The sequence below is a fragment of the Pseudomyrmex gracilis genome, unplaced genomic scaffold (assembly GCF_002006095.1).
Source record: "Pseudomyrmex gracilis isolate BER0280 unplaced genomic scaffold, ASM200609v1 scaffold_1724, whole genome shotgun sequence".
In the NCBI taxonomy this organism is placed as follows: Eukaryota; Metazoa; Arthropoda; class Insecta; order Hymenoptera; family Formicidae; genus Pseudomyrmex; species Pseudomyrmex gracilis.
Genome location: NW_018022308.1, coordinates 11733 through 17424, shown reverse-complemented (window position 1 = coordinate 17424; position 5692 = coordinate 11733).

Genomic DNA, 5692 nt, shown 5'->3' with positions numbered 1-5692 from the left:
ACTTATATTAAGAATTAATAAAAATATTATAATAAATGCGTCTTGAGATGTTTAACTCATCCTTATCAATAATATTACGTACTTTTTCCAAGATTTACAGTCTTGGAAACGCATTTTGCGTTGTCATACGCTACAAGCGCGCAACGTAAAACGTGTCTTTCTAGCCTCAGTGGTTTGCTCGCATAGCGGGCTTGGTGGAAACGAGGCAAAACATAGTATGTCTGCGCTCTTTCACGAGCCGACCAGCCGAGCGTGACGTCACGCGCACGGACGGCGGTTCTTGCTTGTGTGCGTGCTCCCACCACCTTGGTGCTCTTGGTGCTGGCCGGCCCGATCTATCATCACTGATCCTGACCAGAGTTACAAGATCGAGCAGAGAGCAACGAGAGATCGAAGCGGTGGGGACACGCACACAAGCGAGAACTGCCCTCCGTGTGTGCACACGGCAAGCGGTTCTCGCTTGTGTGCGTGCCCCCACCGCTTCGATGCTGTCGTTGCTCTCTGCTCAATCTTGCATCAGTGATCCTGACCAGCGTTGCCGTGGCAGGTGCCATAGCGTGACGTCACGTGATAGAGAGATAGAGAGGTACGACTCGCGTCGTACTCTTCCCATCAATAGTAATTTATCCTCTCTACCACGTGACATCACGCTGTGGCACCTTCCATGGTAAAATTGATTGGCTTATATACTACCGGAGCGGCCTGTGGTCCGTCCGGGATTAATGTGCCGTGCGCGCTTGTTTGCGCGTCGCGGCACGCACCTATACCGTGGCGCACCAAACACATGTTTGCTCGTGTATGTGTTTCGCACACTCGTTGTTTTCGTTCGTAATTTTATACAGGCGAGTTACGCAAACTATATAAACTAAGGAATGATATAAAAATTTAATTAATAGTACTAGAGAAATTATAAATATAATAATAAATAATAATAGAAATATAGAAGATAAGAAATAGTCTTTATAGAATATATACAAGTGACAGGCTCGCCTCCTCACATAATAACTTAAAGAAATAATAAATGGAATATGTAGAATAGCTTGGATAATAAGGAGATAAAAGAATTACGTTTCAGTAAGGAACAAGTGATCTCGCGGACTGCAAGAGCTACAAATATGGAGGTCTTGAGTTCAAATCCTACCATCATCTCAGAATTTTTTCCGGGTCCCGGTATCTTTTATTGACTTAATCAATTGATTGGTAAACTGAATCACAGGCCTCTAAAGATTAATTCAAGTGAAATCTCGAATTAATTTCTTCTCTTACAAGACAATGTGCCATTGGTTTTTGTTTTTTATATATTACTAATATTGCTGTGATGCATTTCGGCGGACATTTTAATATTACTGTGATATTACATTAATAGTATGGTAATATTTCTACTATATTAGAGTGTAATATTGCAATGGAAAAACAATATTACTCTGATATTGCAATAATATTACGTGCTCTATATGGAATATATAATAAATATATATTGAATGATAACTGAAGTTTATTGTAGTAATCTAAATTGATGATTTAAATAATGTCTTTAACACGTCATTTTGGTGAGTCTTTTTTGATTATATTCACGTCTTCTTGACGTAATATAATGACGTCAATAAGATGTGACATATTCACGTGGGATTTACTTTAAAATCACTTCAGTTTTATATTATATCATAATTGACGTTATTGCAGACCAAAACCTGACGCCATTATCACGTGAGCTTGCTACCTGGGATACAAAGTTTCAGTTTTCTCGCCGATTGTAAACGCCGGTTATGTCGATTTTGTAAACAATGAAAATGGATATCGACAATTTAATTTCAAATTTTTGTAGGAACTTCCACTTGAGACAAAAGAAATAAAAATCATTTTAATAAAAATGTAAGTAAAAAATGTTAGAAAAAAATGAATAAAGAATTAAATATGATTGGTAAGTATATATAATAAAATATTAGTCTTATAAAATAGTACAAGTTTATTTTATCTCATTTTAAGTTTATTTTATATTCAATGTTTACAATAAGTCAATTTTATGATATTGTAGAATTGGTAAATATACAGAAAAGGAGAGTCCTCTTCGATCGGCTTCTCGTTCACATATATTATTAAGATTACCTTCCTGAGTAACAATATGGTTTTAGCCGTCGCTTATTGTTTATAAAAAAGTTATGAACAAAAAAAGTTTCATGAATAAACTTTCGTTTTTCGACACCGTGTACATTTCAGAAGGAAATGAGTAATGTTTATGTTGCCAACAATGTGTGTATACGTAGCATACCCCGAAAGTTGTTCTGTTTTGTTTTGATTTCTTTGTTCGTAATCGCCTTTTCGCTCAATGTGTAATTTTGATACTAGAATTGATGTCTTTTTCGACATAATGAGTGCAATGTATCCACTACATTAAATGTGAGATGTATCTATGTAAAAATATGTGTTACACACAAACATCTTTATGGGTTGAATCGCTATACGATTTGTTTTCATTTCTTCGTTGTAAGCATGTAGACAGGGAGGAGCAAAGCCCCTCCACCTGCGGGGGGCGCAGCCTCCCCCTGCCTACATGCTTTCAACACACAAAAAATGTTTATGTTGTCGGGAAAAAAGATTTATTTATGAAACTGTTTTTGATCATAACTTTTTTATAAACAATGAGCGACGGCTAAAACTTTTAGAAACGTACTCAGGAAGATCATATTTACAATATATGTGAACAAGTAGCTGATCGGAGAGGGCTCCCCTATTCTGTATATTTACCGTAGAATTGAGTTTATAAATAATAACAATTTATATATATTTAATACTTTTTCAGAGATATAAATTAATCTCTTTTTTAAATTATATGATGAAAAATTATTTGAAATAAAAGGTGTAAATATATCTCTAATAGTTTTTGCATTACATGATCTGCTTCATAGTGAAAAAATACAAAGTGAATCATTGCGCATAATAGCGGCAAAAGGTTGAAAAACATGCTCGTCAATCAATCACGTGAGGCCTATTATATGCGCACAGAATTTAAACGTTCACAGAAAATTATAAATAAAAACAGTATTGTAAGTTAAAATAACAATAATATATTAATAAAAAAGTATAACAACCTTATAAATTTGAACATTATTACTAAGTATAAACTAAATTGCACAGTTTTTTTTCTTTTTTTCTCTCTCTCTCTCTCTCTCTCTCTCTTTTTTTCTATTACCTTTATATTATATTAATTTATTACTTACATGATAGTCACAATCGGTCTTTTCCAAAAAGCTAACTCTCACTAACATCATAATCATAATCGATTGTTTCTAAAAAGCTCTTAATAATTCTCACACTGTATTCAGCACAAACATTTTTGGTTTTATGTCATTTGATGTTTACGTGCCCCTTAAGTAATGTTGCACGGTTTTTGTGAGCCATCATTCATATCTTCTTGTTTCTATAATACTTTTTGATCTTTTTCTATTTCCTTAACTTTTTGTGCAGTTCTTGTCCTTACTACTACGCGATACATGGCCTTCTTTTACAGTGGGCATGTCCATTTGTGTCGGGCTCGTGCTCGAGATGTTGTGACTCTTATCGCCTTGTGGGAGAGTGATTAATTCGAGATTACACTCAAATTAATATTTGGAGTCTTGATTCTATTCGCCAATCAATTGATACACTCGATTGAAAGAGACCGGCCCGGGAAAAATCCTTAGATAGTGAGCGGATTCGAACTCGAGAACTCCGGGTTCGCAGCCTCTGCACTCAGGCCGCGAGACCACTGGGCCGGTCTCTTCAGCACAAACACTGTATACATAGGTTATAAAGGGGCGTGTTTCATTTGATCACAGTACGATTCGACACCGTTTGATTCGACACAGAATCATTGGACACAAAATTATTGGACACAGAGTTATTAGACACAAAATTATTCGACACCGTACGATTCAACACGGTACTAGTGGACACAGTATAAGTGATAAGCAATATGCATTGTAACAATTAATGATAATTGTAATACAGGTTAAGTTAAGTTAGATTTTTTCGGGAAGGGAGTGCAGAAAGAGGGGCGGAGCCTCTCCCCCGCCCACACATGTACAATAATGTGTGATGCAAAACAAAATATTTATTTATAAACAGTACATGATATCGGAAAATGTACTGTGTTTAATCGTGCAATGTCAAATCAAACGGTGTCAAATCTTACTGTAGTCAATATCACCCGTTATAAAGCATGCCGTCAGCCATATTGATTTTTATAAAATGGACCTCTCGTGATTGGCTGTCCCCACTATTTTTAGACTACTGCGCATTACTAGAAGGATTCACCTTTTGTATTTTTCCACCATGGTCTGCCTCTTGTTTGTCTTTGATTATTTTTTTGAAATCCAATATACACATTAGTCAGATGTTGTTAAAATCTCTTTTTACTTATTATAGTATTATGCAAAAGACAAATATATTTTATAATAGTATCTGTTAATCAATGTCGATTTCAATATATTTTGAAAGTAAGCGCCATTTAAAATATAAAATTCCAAAAGAACATTCAACAATTTTTCTAGTTCTAGATAAACGTTTATTGAATTCCTGTTTAATGCTTAAAATTTTTTCACAATAGTGTTAGAAGGAAAGAAAAAAGCGAATATGCATCATCTCCTATTAATACAAACAGCATTTTTACATTTATTTGAAAAAGATTGCTAGGTTTTGGAACGTCAAGCTGCTAGTTTTTCAACAATTTATATAAATTAGAAGCTTGAAAAGTACCACCATCACTTTCCCAGCAAATAAGCTCACGTGATAATGACGTCAGTTTTTGTGCAATTATGACATAACAATGACGTGATTTTGACGTACATATCACGTGATTATGTCACATCTTATTGACGTCATTATATTACGTCAAGTAGACGTGAATATAATTAAAAAAGTCTCATCAATATAACATGATAAAGACGTTATTGTAAATTTAAAAGGAAAATAAAATACAACATTTGAAGAACAATAGTATCAACATCCCGCATAGCACGTAATATTACTGCATTACAGTAATAAAATGACCGCCGAAATGCATCGCAGTAATATTACGGTGATGTATAAATAAAACACTTTATAGAAACAAAATTAATTCGAAATTTCACTTAAATTAATTTTTGGAGATCTGATTCAGTTTGTCAATCAACTGATTAACTCGATGAAAGATACCGGGCCTGGAAAAAATCCTAAGGTGATGGTGGGATTTGAACTCGAGACCTTCATATTTGCAGCCTCTGCACTCATTTCGCTAGACCACTTGTTCCTTACTATAATGTAATTATTTTTGGCTCTTATGACAGAAGATTTCATGTTTGTAAGTATTTTTCTTTACTTATTTTCAAACTATTCTACACATTTCATTTATTATTTACTAATAAGAAATATTTAATAATAATTGTTCTTATTATAAATTTAACTACAATTAACTTTAGTTATCATTGATATATATATTTATACATATATATTTATGTATTATGTTATTTTTAATAAATTTAATGTATAAAAAGTAATCAGTTTATCAAAGTGTACATGGCTACTTATCTATAAATAAATGGCTATACTTATCTATAAATAATATATTTAAAGATATAATATTATTCAAAAAAACAAATGTTATTAATAAACATATTATTATAATTAACGGTTGAATTTAACTCAAGGTTGTTGTTAGAACTTCATTTAATCGTTT